This window comes from Eublepharis macularius, chromosome 4 (genome assembly GCF_028583425.1).
Source record: "Eublepharis macularius isolate TG4126 chromosome 4, MPM_Emac_v1.0, whole genome shotgun sequence".
NCBI lineage: Eukaryota > Metazoa > Chordata > Lepidosauria > Squamata > Eublepharidae > Eublepharis > Eublepharis macularius.
In genome coordinates this window covers 19,129,308-19,148,905 of record NC_072793.1, presented here as the reverse complement: position 1 = coordinate 19,148,905, position 19,598 = coordinate 19,129,308, and positions in this window count along the sequence as shown.

The following is a 19,598-nucleotide window of genomic DNA, read 5'->3' as shown; positions in this document are numbered from 1 at the left end:
TGAACCGAATCTGGAATTCCACGGGGAGCCAGTGGAGCTGCTGCAGAATTGGTGTAATATGTATACTATAAGGAACACCCGTCAAAACATGTGCAGCAGCATTCTGGACCCGCTGTAGTCTCTGGATCAAACCCAAGGGCAGCCCTGCATAGAGCGAGTCACAGTAATCCAACCTGGAGGTGACTGTTGCATGGATCACTGTCATTAGGTCCTGGGCTGAGAGATAGGGGGCTAGCCGCCTGGCCTGCCGAAGATGGAAAAAAGCAGCCTGGGCAACCGTCGCAATCTGGACCTCCATAGATAAGGATGAATCCAGGATCATGCCCAAACTCCTGACCAATGGTACGGGCACAAGCGGTGTCCCCCCCCCCCAAAGGCTGGGAGATTGATCCCTTCCTCTGACAGCCCACAGCCCAAGTACAGGACCTCCGTCTTCACGGGATTCAACTTCAGCCTGCTCTGTGCCACCCATCCAGACACGGCCTCCAAAGCTCTCAACAGGGCATCAGGGGCAGAGTCAGGTCGATTATCCATCAGCAGATACAACTGGGTGTCATCCGCCTACTGATGACAACCCAGTCCAAACCTCTGCACCAGGTGGGCGAGGGGGCACATATAAAGATTGAACAACAGTGGAGTGAATATTGCCCCCTGAGGGACACCACACACCAAAGGCTGGCATGTGGACAATCTCTCCCCCAGCGCCACCCTCTGTCCCCGACCGTGGAGAAAAGAAACAAGCCTCACTACAGCTTCCTTCAACGCACTGGGAAAAACCCCAGAGCTCAATGAGGAATTCATAATATCCTCCAATTGGGCCCCCAACGCGTCGCCACTAGCTTTCACCAGCCATGATGGGCAGGAGTCTAGGGAGCACATAGTGGGCCTGACCAGCCACAGGATCCTGTCCACTTCCTGCTTTACAATTTTTTAAAATCCTACTGGAGAAGCAAATTAATGCAACTAAAAAAAATTACATTGTTGAAGGCTTTCACTGCTGGAAAACGATGGTTGTTGTGGGTTTTCCGGGCTGTATAGCCGTGGTCTTGGCATTGTAGTTCCTGACGTTTCGCCAGCAGCTGTGGCTGGCATCTTCAAAGGTGTAGCACCAAAAGACAGAGATCCCTCAGTGTCACAGTGTGGAGAAGATGTTGGCAGGTCATTTATATCTACTCAGGAATGTGGGTTTGGGCTGAGTTATCCTGTAGGAGTTTCCCAGGGTGTGGAATGCTAATGGAGGGAGGCGTCACTGTATCCTGAGGAGGTTCTTTTGCATATGGATTGGTGCTTGATGTGCTAATCTTCTCTGCAGGGCTATTGTGGGATGTGGAGTATTTCGTTAGCCTGGTGTTTGGCAGGGCTGGAAGCCACACTCCATTCTTAAAGTCTCTTCTGTTGAAATTGTGCTTATGTTTATGAATTTCAATGGCTTCCCTGTGCAATCTGACAAAGTAGTTGGAAGTGTTGTCCAGTATTTTAGTGTCCTGGAATAGGATACTGTGTCCTGTTTGAGTTAGGCTATGTTCAGCCTCTGCTGATTTTTCCGGATGGCCAAGTCTGCAGTGTCTTTCATGTTCTTTTAACATGTATGTTGTTACACCGCCCTGAGCCCGTCCGATAGGGAGGGCAGTCTAGAAATGTAATAAATAAATAAATAATAAATAAATATAATAGACTGGTTAATGGTGGATGGTCTTCAGTGGTATGGCCAGCAAGAGGACAGCCTAGCCCCTACCAAATGCCTGGCAGAAAATCTCTAACCAATAGATATAAATTACCTGCCAACATCTTCTCCACACTGTGACACTGAGAGATCTCTGTCTTTTGGTGCTACACCTCTGAGGATGCCAGCCACAGCTGCTGGCGAAACGTCAGGAACTACAATGCCAAGACCACGGCTATACAGCCCGGAAAATCCACAACAACCATTATAAAAAAATTCTTTCCTCCAACTGAGAGTAGCCTGGAAGATGGTCCCCTACCTTGACAGGGCCAATCTAGCCACCTAGATCCGTTCTGTTGCCAGAAACATTGAGACTAGACTAATTAAGGGTGTGCAAAACAAAACAAACAAGTTTGAAATACACCTGGAAATTGCTGTTTCATTTTGTTAAAGCAGCTTCCAGAATGGTGAACCAAATCCAGGAAACCAAATATAACAACAACAGCAACAACAACAGCAACAGCAACAGCAACAACAACAACAACAACAACAACAACAACAACAACAACAACAACAACAACAACAACAGCGTTTATATACCACTCTTCTAGACAGATTAGTACCTCACCCAGAGCGGTGAACAAGTTAGTGTTATCATTATTCCAACAATACAACTGGCGAGCTGGGGCTGAGAAAAGTGGCTTACCCAAGGCCACCTACTGAGGTCATGGCAGTAGTGGGATTCAAACCCGTAGAGTCCTGAATTCACAGCCAAACCACTTATATAGAGAGCTATATAGACCTGCTGTAGCACAGTGGTTAAGTATATAGTTCTATATCTGACAAAGAGAACTGTGGTTCTAGAAAGCTTATGCTACAATAAAGTTGGTTAGTCTTAAAGGTGCTACTAGATGCCTTACTATTTTTTCTAGAGGAACTGATCTCCGTCGCCTGGAGATCAGTTGCGTAATTCTGGGATATCTCCAGCCACCACCTGGAGGTTGCACCTGACAAAGAGAGCTGTGGATCTCGAAAGCTTATGCTACAATAAACTTGGTTAGTCTTAAAGGTGCTACGGGACTCTTTACTATTTCACCTGGAGGTTGGCAACTCTAGTTTGGCCCCATTTGAAAGAAATGTCATCTAGGTTGGTAGTGAGCACAAACACTTCCTACATATCCTCATTTATTGAGCAGAAACCAATTAGAAAGTTTGAGACTAGAGATGGGCACGAATCGAATTGCGACCCAAAAAAACACACGAACCAGGCCGGTTCGTGGTTCATGAACCAGAGGTCTACTGGTCTACTGGTTCGGTTGGGTTGTAAAGGGGCAGTTTAAATTTTTCCTGCAGCTTGCAAAGGCAGGTCCCTTTAAACTGTCAGCTGGCAGGCGCCAGGGGGGATCCCCCCTCACCACCTGCCAGCTGATAGGTTAAAGGAATCTGCCACTTGCAAGGCAGGAAAGGGCCCCTAAAACTGTCAAATGCCCCTTTCCCTGGTGTTGCTAAGCGGCCAGAAAGAGGCATTTAAACCCCAGCAACCACAAACCTCAAACTGGTCATAAACTTGCCCCAGTTCATGCCAGTTTGTGGTTCCTGGTTCATGAAAATCCACGAACCACGAACCTCATGGTTCGTTTTTTTGGGGGTTCATGCTCATCTATATTTGGGACTGCTCAAAACAGCATTCCTAACACAAACACTTCAATGTGAATGGCTTGAAACCATAGGCCATTGGCAGTAACAACTTCTCTTGTAGGGACAGACATGAAATTTCCACAGGATCCAGATCTAGGTACAGATACTCAAGAGATTAATGTTGGGACTCAGGAAAGGAGAAGTTTATCATATTATGAAAAGCAATATTTTCCTGCCTGTATTCGTAGTGAGTGGATCCACAGTGTTCAGGCACGTGCAGCTGTTCAGACACCATTTATAAAGTTCTGCTTATTTAACCTTCTTTTGTCTCTTCCCCATTAAAAGTCAGACCTCATAGAAGCAGCAAGATTTGCTCCTTCCTCTGTTCATGAGATGTTGATGAAGAAATATATGTCTGTGGGATTAGCTGACAAACAATGTTTCAAGGCAAAGAAATTTTTCAGGAAGCCCATGCTAAAGTAAGCTCTCTATTAGACAGCCTCTTTTACATCAGAAGGTTTGCCTATATTGGATAACTCTATAATTCAACTGATTTAGATTAAACTAGGTTAAGAAACTAATTGCCTCGTGTCTGTCTACACACAGTCCATCCACCATAGCTCTGGGACTATATGTCATTTCCATTACTGGTCAAATGCACAAGTCAGACCGGATGACTTACCGGTAAATACCATAGTAATTAAATTGCGGTTCAAAAAGTATACAATATATCCAGTATACATTCATACATAAGTACATTCAAGCATGCAGACACATGAGGCAAAATATAAGTCTTGCACCGTTTGTTTGCTATATTTGAGTCGAGCCTCTCAATGAATTTCAAGCTGTGTTCTTGGACGCTCTCAGATTCCTCAGAAACTTATCAGAGGTTCCTTGGTGAGAAGATCAGAAGTGTCATATAAGATTTCCTGGACAGCAGCATGCTTACCTACATCAACGTTCCCTAAAACGGGCCCATGTAGAAGAATGCCGGTTGTGTTCTTAAACCTGCTGTCAGTTCAAAAGGGATGCATAGCCAACTGGCTCAACCAGTGCCCCTAAAAGGTATGCTTGTAGCTTTGGCCTGCACATGTTGCTTGAGGATGCCAGTGACAGGAAGAAGTGGAGTTATAGCATAGCTTTTATTTTCTTTTAGGGGGGTGAGGAAAATAAAGCTAGACTCTAGAGGTGGGCACAAACCAAAATATGAACCAAAATTAAGTACGAACCAGGCCGGTTCGTGGTTCGCGAACCAGCGGTTCATCAGATCCCATTTCTGATGAACCACCACGAACTTTAGGCTGGTTCGTTTGGTTCGTTTTTTGGTTCATCACTGCAGACAGCATTGTGCCAACCAATCCGTTTCCTAGGCAATATGGGATGTACTTCCTGCAGACGTTCTGCTGACCCGGAAGTGACATTCTGCTGACCCAGAAGTGATGATTTTCTGACCTGGATGTGACATTTTCATGAACCAAATGAACTGGTTCGTGAACCAGGGGCAGGTTCGTGAAAGTTCATGGTTCTTGAAATTTGATGAACCATGAACCACGTGGTTCGGTTTTTTTCTGGTTTGTGCCCATCTCTGCTAGACTCCCAACATTTAGTACCTCTTAATACAAATCTATCTATCTATCTATCTATCTATCTATCTATCTATCTATCTATCTATCTATCTATCTATCTATCTATCTATCTATCTATGACATCTAATTCATGGGAGTGCCTGCCAATACACTTCTTTCCACTTGTGTTCCTTTCACTCATTATGGAGGCAGGCAGCCTTCTGCTGCAGATTGTGTTCGTCTGGTGCCAGACATGTCTGCTTGTACAAGACCAAAAAGCACTTACTGCAAAAGGAATGTGTTTCACAGTGGACATTGACCTTTCCAGGGGAGGAAGAGAAGCATCAAAATAGAAAGAAAGCTGGATTTTGTTAATGTTGATGGTCTTCTCTTGTTTCCTGCCTGAATGTCAATAGTTGTTAGAAAGGTAGTATTGCCAACTCAAGGTTCAGAAATTCCTGGAGATTTGTGGTGGTGGTGGGGAGGTGGAGCCTGGGAAGAGGAAGGACCTTGGTGGGGTATAAGGACATACTATCCACACTCTAAAGCACCCATTTTCTCCAGGGGAAATGATCTGTTGTCTGGATATGTGTTGTAATTTCGAGAGATCCTTTTCCAGACCCACCTGGAAGTTGCCAACCTATGATTTAACCATGCAGTCTTTTGTGACATATTTGTGGCTCCCTTTCCCCCACCCTCTTTAGCATAAATTCTCTGAAACCCCCAACACTGTAGCCAGAACTCCATTTGGAACTGAAGCTGATAAAATTATAAACAAAACTACGTCTGCTATTCAGCCCACTAAGGAATTGAGTAGTATTTCAATTTTTATCATATCAGCTGTATGCCCAGCTTGTGGGGGGGGGGGGGGAAATCAGTTTAGAGATCCCAGCTAGCTGTTTTAGGTCGAACTAAAAATGTTGTGAGATCTTTGTGCTCTACCTCTGCTCCACCACTCTCATTTCAAGTATTTGCCCTGAGTTATTGAGTGCAGTTTATCACAGCTTTGTAGCACTTGGATCACACACACATGTACTCGATATAAAGCTTTCAGGAAGAATTGAGTTACGGCACCATTTTATGTACAGAGAAACCTGAGCTGGACCCATGGACAATTTGAGAGAGACTGACAGCCAAGGATAAGCTTCCCCCCCCTCCTTTCCAGAGACTTTTCCTGATTTACCACAGGAGCGCCTGGCAACGCCTGCTGTCTTCTAACAGTGCAATGATAGGGACCAACCAGTGAATAATGTTGACACTATCTTGGGAAGCAAGCCAGAATTCCAATCCCAGTTCAGCCATAAAACCAAAAAATGGCTTACAGCAAATTGGTTTTTTTTTTCCTGCTCGGCTGTTCCATCTTTAAAGAGGAACTAAGGGTACCTCTAGATACTGTTTTTCAGCATGGGTACTCATTTTAACATACTTCCCACAATCACACAGCAGCTGCATGAAAACTGCATGAGGAGAGTTCTTTTGCCAATTTTACTGCTCTTTGTGGAGAATCTGTGCATGAGAAAACTGCTTGGAGGGCATGAGCCTTTCCTCCCTCATGGCAGCGTTCTGAGCCCATTTGGGGTCTCCTTTTCTTCCTGAGGGGCCAAGGCCAGGGAACCAGGAGGATCAATAGGATGCTGCTGCAGAGCAACCGGCAGTAGCACCAGATGCCACCCAGCCAAGTCAGCCCTTGCCAGTGGCCTCTGAGATAACCATTAGGTCCCTTCCAGACAACCCACAAACCTGGACCCATAGACACCCCCCCTCAGGATCCCCTCCCAATCTGCAGGAACAGCGGCAGTAGAAGGCCCAGTTTGAGGTGGCACAAAAGAGGCCAAGCACCAGACTGGCTGTGCACAACCTGTCTGTAGACCCAGAGCAGAAACTACACGAGACACCCTGCACACGTGGGGTTCTCGCAAGTATACCTGGGTCGTGTAGTCGGGCCAGCAGCAGGACGAGAGGGAAAGAGACAGCGAGGGGAGCGCAAAGCTGCCAGGCAGTTAGCCGTGGCAGAAGGAGCTGCTGAGGCTCTCACCACTGCCACCACCGCTAGACTCAACCATCCCTTTTCACAGTCTTCTTCCCCTCTCTGTGAGAAGGGATGGTTGAGTCTAGCAGCGGTGGTGGTGGCAGCAGCTCCTTCTGTTGCTGCCACCTGCCTGGCAGGTTTGGGCTCCCCTCACTGTCTCTTTCCCTCCCATCCTGTTGCTGCTGGCCTGACTACACTACCCAGGTAAACTTGCGAGAACCCCACACATGTCTTGTGTATGGTGAGAGTGCTACGGGATCCTGGCCAGAGCTCCGCCTCAAGAGCTTCAGCAGCTGCCAGCCTGTGCTTAACTTCCAGCCTGTTTCGGCTGAGGCTTCAGCAGGCTGCCTTGCTGTGCTCCAGCTCCCAGCATAGACATGCTGCTGCTCTGTGATCCAGAGGCCCTACTCTGGATGAGCCCAGACCCGGCCAGCCTGCAGAGCACAGGACAGACTGGACTTTGCACAATGAAAGCACTTCGTAATTCCTAAAAAATAGCATTTGGCAACACCTAGACTAAAACGGAAAGGATCTAGAGAAGCTTAGAGTGGCCCGAACATATTAATACAACAAAACATGTAACATGATCTTGCTGGATCGATCACACCACAAAGCAAGATCTACGGGAGCTCGCGGGACTGCAGAAGGAGGAAGGAAGCAGTGAAAATTGCCTTTGTTCCCCAGCAGAAAACAATCTTTGGATTCAGACAGAAACCTGAAAACTTCTAAGGCCACAATCTATTCCTAACCCCCCCCCCCAGCCCCCCCATGCAAACACAGCCATGGAGCCTTCCTCGCTTCTTTTTCTTTCCTGCCTGCACAAAAGCCATCACACACCTTCTATATAATAGTCTATTGTCTCCTCCTACTCTAACTTATGGGAGGTGTGCACTGTCCACCCACTGCAACAGCATACTGAGAGTGTCTCTCCATGAGACATCTGACACGTGAAAAACGTGTGTTGGGAGATGCAATGGTAGCCAGGAAAGGTAGTTTAAAAGGACAGAGCCTACGGCAGGGCAAAAGCTTTGCTATACACTGGAGCTGTGTTAAGGGGCTGTGAAATGGCAGAAAGAAAACTTCAGCCCATTATAACTTCTCCAGGTCCAAGCCCAGCCTTGGAAGACAGCTCCAGCCCTTTTTCATTCCTCGCTTCCCTCCAGTTGAGATCCCACACAGTTTTAGACTGGGGAGATGAAATTGACAGACCCTTTGGGGAGGTGTAGATGAAATTAACAAACACTCTGAGGAGTGATCTCCACCAGCTCTATCTTTTTAAACTACACTTCCAAGATAACATTGTGTCTCCCTATACTTGAACACATGCCAAGGCGTCTCGTGTAAACAGGCTCTCAAATGGGCACATGCTGATTCCATGCTACGGGTGCTGCAGTTGCCATATGGCTTCTGCTTCATGTTATTTGCAAACAATTTTAATGTGTTAGTTTTATACCCTACAGTCTCTTAATCATGAGCACAATATTAGCCATATAAGCAAGAGAAGACATAAAATTTTAACCTGTCTTTAGAGTTCGTCCACTCCTTGCTACATTGCACTAGAGTAACAATTGTGTACTCATATATTACTTCCGAGAAGCAGTTCACAAATATTCATTTTGGTGTATAATTGAAAGTGGGGGATTACAATCAATGTATCTAGCTGTCACCTGAGTTCCAGTGATGTGAAAAGAACCTTTGGATTTCATGAATGTTCATGCTATTATGTTTTAATTAATAGATAACACTGTGTCAGTTCATGGTGTCGCTGGAACAAAAACATATCTCAAGGACCACTTCCCGTTCTTCCTTCTGTATGGTCTGAGTGAACAGTTTTTATAGCCCTCTTGCCATTTTCAAATATGCCTTATTGCACTCTCTGTTTTGAAAACACAACGCTGGGAATCATTTTAATTAGAGTTCTTCCTGAAAGGCTGTTATTACGAAATGTAAAGAGATGTGTCTCAGATAAGCAACACCCACCTTCCTTAGCCTCCAGCATGTTTGAAGTGGCATCTGTCCAAGAATGAGGCAACACTAAGCTCTGTCAACAGGTTTGATCTGAATCACAGAACTACACAAATCTTAAGAGCATCTAGTCCACCTCCATCGAACTAGGAACCTCCAAAAGCTTGACTACTAGGTTAGTTCCCACAATGGAAGGGACTTGTTTTGTTCCAGGTCAAGGCTGTATTTTGTAGAGGGCAAGATACAAAGGGTGATCACTTCGGAGAAGGAAGACAAATTGTCAGTCACGTCTACAGATGGGCATGAACAGAAAAAAAAAACGAACATGATGTTCGTTGTTTGTTGCCATCCATGAACAGGGCCTCATGAACAACCACGAACATGGCCCTGTTCACGAACGTGTTCGTGGTTGGCTGTTCGTGGGGGCCAGCAGGCTCTCCTCCAGCCATCATCCAAGTCAAGACCCCTACTGCACCACTCCCAGAAACCTGACCTGAGCAGGCAGCAGGAAAGGTACCAATAATAAAGAATAGCTTGGCCCCAGAGCCTGGCAGCAGCCCTGGAACTTGAAGGGGTAGATCCCTATCCCACTACACACAAAGAAAATTCAAGCTCCAATGCACTCTATCAAAATGCCAACAGCAACTGTCTCCCTCTCCACTGTCTGCAAACTAAGCCAGAGCTGGGAGCCCCCCTCCCCCCTGCTCTTTGCTTCCTTGTAACAAATTTGGAGCTCCACACTTGAAAGGAAGACCTGCCTATCAAGCTAAATTGGGCTTAGATTGGAGTTTCCAGGGCAACAGCAGGAGTTCAGACAGAGTTCAGGCAGTCCCTGCCTCCGGTTGCCAAGGGAATTGCTGTTCATCAAGCCAGACAGTCTGGCACCTGCAGTCATCCCATGATAGCACAGGACTCAGGACTGCCTGTGTCTTTGATGTTTGGTCTAATGTGCTTTGGTAGACGTGCTGATGTCTGCTGAGTGGCAAGAGTCTCCCAAAATTACTAGGGAGGTGAATCCTTTAAAGGGTGCGTGATGTCGATCTCCTTCTGGCCAGGTGGTGAAGCTGGTGCAGTCTATCAATGACACTTGCTGCCTCCTTGGTTTCTTTGGTGCTGTGTGCAGTGTCCCTTCCTTGGTGGGAAATGGAGCGCATTCGGGGCTTTTTAAAGTTCAATCAATGAGACATGAAGAAGTGTCCTTCGATGTTTGCCAAGAGCCCATAGGGAATAGGGGCAAAGGAAAACAGGGCAGTGCAGAAGGTAGGGATGACCAACAGGAGATTAGCAAGAGGAACAACCGCTGATCTTGACCAGACAGAAAACTACCCATTTTAAAGCAAAGGAGAAATGGAAGGTGAACAGGCGTTGGTCCCCCAAGACTCCTGCTTGACTTCAGAGAGTACATCTTTTACTTTAGGAATGACAGGTAACAAAATTACTATGTCTGAAGGGCCTCCATCAGGATAGCTGCCTCAGTGGAGACCTAGGGTGATGAAGCTGCAGTTCCATTTTATAGCCAACTTGCTTTAAAGTGCAGGGTGCAAAGAGCTGGGGTCTGACTGCTAGGAGCTGTGGATTGGGACCAACGATGCATCACCACCCTCCCAATGACCCAGGAAAGTAAGCCATGCCACGCTTTGCTTAGCACTAAGAGCCACATCTGTCATAAATCATGAACCAAGCAACCGCAACTAATTCGTATATTTAAATTGTTTGCAATTAGCATACATCACATATCATTTTTCATTAACATGGAAAATATCAGCATTTATTCTATGCCGAGTCTGATGTTATTAACCTCAAATGTAAAAACTTAGATCAGTGCCGGGGCGGGCGGGGGAGTGTCTTAAAAAAAACTGACAGAAATCTCGAGGATGGAAAGCTGGAACCGTGCTTTTGAACTTGCTTTGTTTTTTCCATACACTAAGTCCCCCCCCCCCCCCGGTCCAAATCACCATTTCAAATGCAACTGCTTATAGCACCAAAGCGCCCATTGAAACTATTAAGTAGGGGAAGACTGGAAAGTTAGTTAACACTTTTGGTTTCAACGTGTTAATATCGGTTTCAATGTGAGCTGTGAAGGAAAACGCACAAGAAGGACCATGCCGTACGTATTTCCCGAGGAAGCATTGCGAAACAAGGAAAGGAAGCCGGTGTCTTGTTGAAGCGCCACGGCGAGTGGCAAGGCTGTGAAATGACCTTGTTGTTTTCATCTGAAAGATACAAAGTGAAGGACATATAAGATACGTCTGTCTGCTTTTGAAATGGACTTTGTAACTTACCTTGAGTGATTACAGGAGACTTTTAATGTTTTTAAATGTTTTTAATGATGTTTGTATTTGTTATCCGCCCTGAGCCTGCGAAAGCGGGGAGGGCGGAATATAAATATAATAAGTTAAATTAAATTAAATTAAATTTTATGGAATCAAGGTTTTGGACTGTTACTATAATAGAGATATCAATATGTGGAACCTATCCTATTTAGAAATTTACACCGGAAACCACCTTCCATTGATTTTAATGGTGCTGAATGCCTGTAAAGGGAAAACTGGGATTCGTAATAATCTATTTCCCGAGGAAGCTTTGCAAAACAACTTTTCGTAATAATCTATTAGGGGCCTGAGAACTACAAAGATGTGCCTTGTGCCAGTTCTAAGTTCATTTTTCAGGAGCAGTAATAAACAAAACTAAACTCACCCACATCTTCCACCCTTAACTGACTCTACCTGCGTGTACCTGTGGGGCATCTCAGTTCTGCCTTCTCTCTGTCCCTTTCCTTGCTAGAATACAGTCAGTACCAGATGTGGGCCCTTTTCGCTCCACCGCCTTATTCTGGAACAGCCTTTCCAAGGCTCCCAACTTGCTGAGGTCACGGAGAAGCTGCCAATCAGAGGTGGGCACTTCGGGCTACTTAGACGGTGTTTTTGGACCAAGACATGGAAAAAGCAACACAATATGGACCACTAGTGGGCTGAAACATTTGACGTGGGCACAGATAATTAGTGTGTTGTAGTTTTGCTTGCTTTATTTGCTTATTTTTGTTAAAGCTGTTTTTGATTGGCATATTAATATCGTTACTTTGTTATTCTTACTTAGTTGCGAAGGCGGGCTGAAAATTCTTTTAAAATCAATTCAAAGAAGCCTCCAGTGACATTAGATCCAGAGGAGTTAGCCGTGTTAGTCTGTAGTAGCAAAATCGAAAAGAGTCCAGTATTACCTTTAAGACTAACCAACTTTACTGTAGCATAAGCTTTCGAGAATCAGTTTTCTTCATCCCCATGCATCTGACGAAGAGAACCGTGATTCTCGAAAGCTTATGCTACAGTAAATTTGGTTAGTCTTAAAGGTAATACTGGACTCTTTTCAATTTTCCATTGACATTGGCATACAGTAATATTGTGTGCAGCCCACTTACCTCTTCTTGATATTTGACTTTGGCCACCTGGAAAACTCTGAGCTGCCTGATACTCAGTGCTGTGATACAAAGATGTGTGCGCATTCATATTTTGTTCAAGTACATTACTGTTTCCCCAATTCTTTTTTTCTAATCACAGCTGCTCACATTACATTAGAAGCACTCTGAAGTCCCTGGAGTATTAGGCACAGCCGTCAGTAGGAGGTAATGGTCCTCTGCCAATTGAAGCTCCCTATACAAACTTTTGGATTCTGGCCAGATATTTTCTTTGTTAAACTGGATTTCTGAAAAGCAAATTTCTGCAAAATAAAAAAAATATAAAAAAAACTTTGTTCCTGACAACACTGAGTTTTTTCAAGGCAGAAGGGTTTTTTTTTCATTTTGAAGAAAGGTCTGTTGATTTTGTTTTGCAATTAATCAATAAAACAAGCAAACAAATTCAAACCAGCCATCAGTTTAAATGTTTGCTGCCTGGTTTGTTACTCTAATCTTTAGATTAAATACTATTTTCTTTTCCTTTCGGTAGAATCTGGTGGACGGTATGTTTCCAATAACCAAAACAAGCTGTTGCAAGACTAACTGTGCTGCAAAGCTGTAGACTTCATCCACAGCTATGGCCATAATTCTTACAGCAATCGTTATGATACTTCCAGATGTCAGTACATGCATTATGCTTTCCAAGTACAACTCAAAGCCTGCATGTATCCCAAAACCGCATGGAAGGGGAACATTAGATCTGGGGGTGGACAGTGTCTGTGTAATTTCCTTCGGCTTCTAAAATCCCTTGTAACAACTGCAAACAGGTGTGAAGTATTAGCTGAAGCTAAAAGCAGCACATGGCAGGCCGCACGCCTTCAGTGTAGACAAACCTGGATCCAGAACCTAAAGATCTCTGCTAGAGGATGCACTTAAATGGGGCCTATGTTGGCAGAATTATTTGAGCCAGTTAAGGTGATCCAAATTACTGCAGTGGATGGACAGAACAAGAAAAATTGGATTCAAATTCTGCTCAGTCCTAAAGATCTCTGGACAACTTCGGGCTTAACCCATTGCACAGGGGAGTTGTATGATGTGAGGGTTACGTGGGAGAACTCGTCTATGTAAGTCACATATGTGATTAATCATTTTGTATGTAATCCAGAGGAGGGGATTTGGTCTTCACCCATTCCCCTATTATTCAACTAATCAAATAAGCAAAACCAAGGAAACCGGGATTTATATTAAATATCTGCACTCATTCGGATTGTATGACTGAAAATATCTTAACTATTTGGAAGTTTTATATTGAAATGCATTAAAATTAAATGGCAGGTTTAAGGAGCGGTCTTTAGCAAGTCTACTCAGAAGTAAGTTCCATTTTACACAATGATGTTTACTTCTAGGAAAGCATTCTGAGGATTGCAGCCTAGATCTTTAGTATGTTGGTCTGCTGATGAATCCAGGTTCTCCAACAACGGAGTTAAAGCTTTGCAAAAACCTACACTTGAGCCATTTAGCATAGTTGATCGTCAGTAACTTGCTGAATAACTGATTAAGAGGACCTGCTTTGATTAGCTTAGGTTTTATAGGTAGGTAAAGGTAGTCCCCTGTGCAAGCACCGAGTCATTACTGCCCTTGCGGGGGACGTCGGATCACGTTTTCTTTGCAGGCTTTTTACAGGGTGGTTTGCCATTGCCTTCCCCAGTCATCTACACTTTACCCCCAGGAAACTGGGTACTTGTTTTACCAGCCTCTGATGACAATATGAAACAGCAGAATCCAGCCGGAGCTGTCTGTTGGGTGCAGTGGGCAGCTTTTCCGCAGCCCTTTGAATTGTACTCCACCTGGAAACAAAAGACAAGTTTACTGGGCTTTATATTGATTACATCTTTGGACTTACCTTCTTTGGACCCATTTGGGAATTGATTTTTCCTTTGGACTTAACTTCCTTGGATTTACCTGGGACGTCTTCCTTGTTAATTAATTGACTTTATGTTTACACAGGTGCACTTGTGTTTGATTGTAGGTGCACCGGGTGTTATTTGATTGATGTTGATAGTTTTTCATTGTATTTGTGAGTCTTTGTCACTCCATTAGAGTATTTTGATACATTTTCTGGTATAGATTTGTTTTATACCTACTGGTGTGTTCCCACCTTTCCAGTTACCTATACTAGTAGGCTCCTCTTCTATATTTAGATAACTTGGCTTTGGCAATGGCTTCATTCTATTTAAAGTTTTGTTTTCCTCTTTAATTGTTACTTCTTTGGCTTATGTTAGTCTTGCTTGTTTCATGGTGTTACTGTTGTTCAATTGCTTAATTGTTAACTTATAAAATGATGTTTAATCTTCACCTGCTCTTGTTATGAGCTGCCTTGAGTAGCTTTGTTCTGGGGAGTCAGTAAAGTAGCTTAATACATGAGCAGGCGAATCAATCAGTTAATCAGTCAAGTGTGATGAATCCAGCCATTACCATTCCAGGATATTGCCTATAAGTGCATAGGTAAACTGTGGGTGTGGTTCTGGAAAGGATAGGACTGGCGAATACCACCCAGTAAGGGGTAAAAGGGGCTTACAGGCACTTGGCAGCTGGCTCAGAGACAGCATGGATGACTGAGAGCCAAGCTACAAGAGATGAACTACACGAGGAGGAGCGTGTAAAGGGAGTTGCAATGTTAGCCGGGAAGCTGAGTTTTAAAAGAGATAGGAAGGCTTTGTTAATTTCCCCTCCCTACAGAGCCAGGGAGATGGCTGCTCAGAGGGTTTGCTAATTTCCTCTTCAACTCCCGAAGGCTCTGTCAGTTTCATCTCCCCTTCTAAGAGGCCAAGAGGAAATAAACAAACCTTCTGTGCAGCGATCTCCCTGGCTTTGCAGAGAGGAGAAATTAACAAAGCTTTCCGATCTCTTTTAAAACTCCGCTTCTCATCTAACATTGTGACTCCCTTCACGTGCTCCTCCTCATGTAATTTTTCTTCTGTAGCTTGGCTCTAAGGAGCTGTGGAAGCCCAGGGAAAAGGTGTGAAGCTACAGTAGAAGTTTGTGGGGGATCCTCAGTCTGCACATAGAGCTTAACTTGGGTGACAAAAGAAATATACCGACTGAATTTCAGTCTATTATATTATATTATATTATATTATATTATATTATATTATATTATATTATATTATATTATATTATATTATATTATATTATATTATATTATTTATTACATTTCTAGACTGCCCTCCCTGTTGGACGGGCTCAGGGCAGTGTAACAACATACAATTTATAACATACAGTTTAAAACAATAAAAAGCATTATAAATAAACATTTAAAACATTATCCACATGCAATAAAATTTCTCAGATGGCGAATATAAGTATGTGTCACATTTTATGAGCTCCTGCAGGGGTGGTGGATGGTCTTCAGTGGTGTGGCCGGCAAGAGGACAGCCTAGCCCCAACCAAATGCCTGGCAGAAAACCTCCTTCTTGCAGGCCCAGCGGAAAGATAACAAATCCCACTGGGCCCTAGTCTCCTCAGACAGAGAGTTCCACCAGGTTGGAGCCAGGACTGAAAAGGCCCTGGCTTTGGTAGAGGCCAGACTGATTGAAGCGACCTCCAGGGAACATATAGGGAGAGGCGGTCCTGAAGGTATGCTGGACCCAGTCTGCACAGGGCTTTATAGGTTAACACCAAAACCTTGAACCGGACCCGGTACTCAACTGGTAACCACTGCAGTTGAAGGAGGATGGGTGTTATATGTGCCATGACTAGAGCTCTGGCAACCACTTGTGCAGCTGCATTCTGAACCAGCTGCAGTTTCCAGATCAAGCCCAAGGGAAGCCCCGCGTACAGCGAGTTACAGTAGTCTAATCTGGAGGTGACCGTTGCCTGGGTCAGTGTCGTAAGGTCATGGGTCAACAAGTAAGGGACAAGTTGCAGAGCCTGTCTTAGGTAGAAAAATGAGGATCAAACAACCACTGCAACCTGTGCCTCCATACACAGGGAAGCATCCAGGACCACCCCCAGGCTCCTAAGTCTCGACACCAGGGTAAGCGGTGCTCCATCGAGAGCAGGGAGCCAGAGTCCCACACCCAAGGACCCCAGACCCACATGCAGGACCTCCGTCTTCATGGGATTCAATCTCAGCCAGCTCTGCTTCAACCATCCAGTTATATATGATTACAGTATAATTTTGGTACGCACACATATATATAATGGTTGAGGTTGGTTGCAGTGTACAGCAAAATGTGCCGCTTCCTATACCTAGAATACCCTCTCTTGTTACACGCTTTCCAAATACCTAGTGAACAGATGTATCACCTGAAGCTTTAGAAACAGCCACTAAAAATATTTTCCATGTTACCGACATGCCTCTGTGTATTTATAAAGAAACCACCAGGAGGAAAAATGCAGGGGTGGATTCTAAATAAACAAACCAGCCAGCAGCATCTTTATTTAGCCTGCCTCTCATTTTATATTCGGACAGAAGTTTTCCTATCCTTGTTCGTTGTACATGACCACAGTAAGGGGGGGGGGAGAGGTGTAGAAAAAAGGTACTTTCCTTTGAAGAAAAGAAGTGATTATTTCAAGCCAGACACGACCTGAACACTGAGCTTGGCATGCTAAAAGAGATAACAGATAAGGATTGATTATTCAGATAGTGATACAAGCAGGGAATCCCCACGGACCTGGAGAGGCATCTCAGAGCCAAACTACAAGTGGTGCCTGACACAGGTTGGACACTTGTCAGCTTTGATGGGAAATGTAGGCAGCGTGGTGGAATGTTGGACAAGTGATAGTTGAAACGTCCATTGGACAGCAAGACCAGGACGCCTACATTTCCCATCAAAACTTGAGAGAAGCTGACAAGTGTCCAACCTGTGTCAGGTGTCACTTGTAGCTTGGCTCTCATTTACTTCTCCCCCACTCTTTCATCTTTCCTTTTCTTGAAAGCCACCATAGCCTCTGCCCTTTTCTTGCTTTCTCTTGCTTCCATTCGGGTTTCCAGGGTGACAGAAGGAGGGCAAACAGAGCTCAGGCTTTCCCCTGGCTCCGTTGCCAGGGGAATAGATTGCTGGTGCCTGAGTGTCTGGATCTCTGATCTGAGCCCGAACGCAACGATCCAGGCCCCTCCCAATCGCTGGATCATTGGCCGTGGACGGTCACGATCCGCTGGGTCACGATCGCGCAATCGCCATTATCGTGGGTTTTTTTCAATCGTAATGTGGATCATGCCCATCTCTAGTCTTGGTTCCCCAGGAGAATGGCTATTAAAAAATAAAGAAGAGCCCAAACTGCCTCTGAATACCTTGGCGGGTGGGTGAGTGGGGGGAGAGGTTTTTTCCCTATTTTTTTCTGTTCTGTTTACTAAATGTGGAGTGGTAAAAATGGGGGAGGACTCCCCCTTTGCTATTGTGACATGCAGAAACTGCTTGAGGGGGGAGGGATGAGCCCATACTCCCCTCGTGGAGGCATTCTGAGGTTGTTTAGTCTCTCCTTTATTTTTTAGCAGCCATTCCCCAGACCTGCTATTGGCTACAGGGAAGTTGAGATGGGTCTGGGTTCCCCAGAACCAACTCTTTAAAAATCTGCATGTCTAGCTAGAACCCCAGCCTGGGATAATTGCCTCAAGGAACATCTTCTCCACTACATGCAAGTATGGGGCAGTAGGACACCTTCAACATGAAGAACAACCCACCAGGAACCAGGAACTGCTAAAATTACCTACCACTCCCCAGAAAAAGGTACCACCTAGTGCTATGGGCCGATTCCACACGGCTTACCTGAAGCCGGGACATTGCGCAACGTTGCAGATCATGCTGGAAAAAACACGGAAGATTGCGTTTTCTCACGCGAGTTTTGCGCGATGTTGTGCAAAACTCGCGCGAGAAAATGCGATCTTCCGTGTTTTTTCCTGCATGATCTGCAACGTTGCACAACGTCACGGCTTCAGGTAAGCCGTGTGGAATCGGCCATGGGTGAGTTTGTGCCCCAATCATTAACTGAATCCATTTGATTTTCAAATTACTCATGTAAACAAGTTTTTTCCCACTGAAATAGTAAACATATTTACAATATGAACATGATGCACCTGCGTTTTGAACAAAGTGCTGTGCAAAAGGTACACTTCACAGTGCAATATACCACTGCTTTGTTATCACATATTCGAAGTAAACATTTAGAAGGGTTCTTTACGGTCACATGTGCTTGACATTTAACCCAGGTTGTTAGTATGGCATTGCCAAGTGCTAAGAGGCCACCAACATAGCAGGAACTTATTTAAAACATGACTCTGCTTATAAGCTGTTAGCGGTGTTGACACCCATGGAGGGGAGGGAATTGTTAAGCACTCTCTTGTTATCACAAAATCATTTGACATTCATCTTTTTGTCAATGAGCTGGCAGAGGCAGCAGCTCTGAACAAGATACATAATGGAATTACTAAGACTACTTGCCACCTTGCAGAATCACTTATTGATCAGGAAGTAAGATTAAAAGCTTCATTAAGATAGCTGTACAGTTTGGTTGTGTGCCAAATGGAATGACAAAGCAAATGGCTGCAAAATTAAAATTATCTGATTGAGTCCTATTCCCATGTTGTTTGTGATAGAAGTCCCTGAACCAGGGCTGTTTCCACACAGCTTACCTTGTTCTGGAAAACAGCAAAATCTCGCATGAAACCTCGCAAGAAGATGCTGGCCATCGTCACACAGGCATCTCTTCCGTTAAATTTACAGCATATAGCGTCCTACCTGTTATCGGCACAGTAACGTTTCTTTGGGTCATCTAACGGCTCTTCGCGCCACCAGCTGTCCACACCGAAGCACTCTGTTCTGTTCTCTCTAACCACGCAGAAGCAGCTCCCCCCCCTTTTTTTTTATTATTCTGGCGTTTAATTCCGCTATAACGGAATAACAGCATATAAACATTCCGTTAGAGCAAAACATTATGACCCTTTTGTTTTTCCAACTTTGAAATTATATAAATAGCCCTTTGCCCGCAGAAAACTCCCTGTCTGACGTGATCCCCATTGCTGAAGACTCTGCCATGGTGATTGAGTCATTTTTACTTCAGCAGAAAGTTTGCATTGTGTTATGGCGTTATGGCGTTATAAGGACATAATAAAATAAAAACAAGAGGAGTCGCAGGAAGAAATGGATTCTGGAATTGAAGGGAGGGCATAGGATGTTGCGAGGTGAAATACATCGATGTGAGGCATTCACACTGAGGCACAAAATAGCGCGACTATCAAGCACAAAGCAGAAGAGAGAAAATCGCTACAGTGTTGGAATAAGGTGGGTGTTTGCCAGGAAATAGCGCCATTTTAGCGCTAAATAAAAGCCCATGTGTCGACGGCCG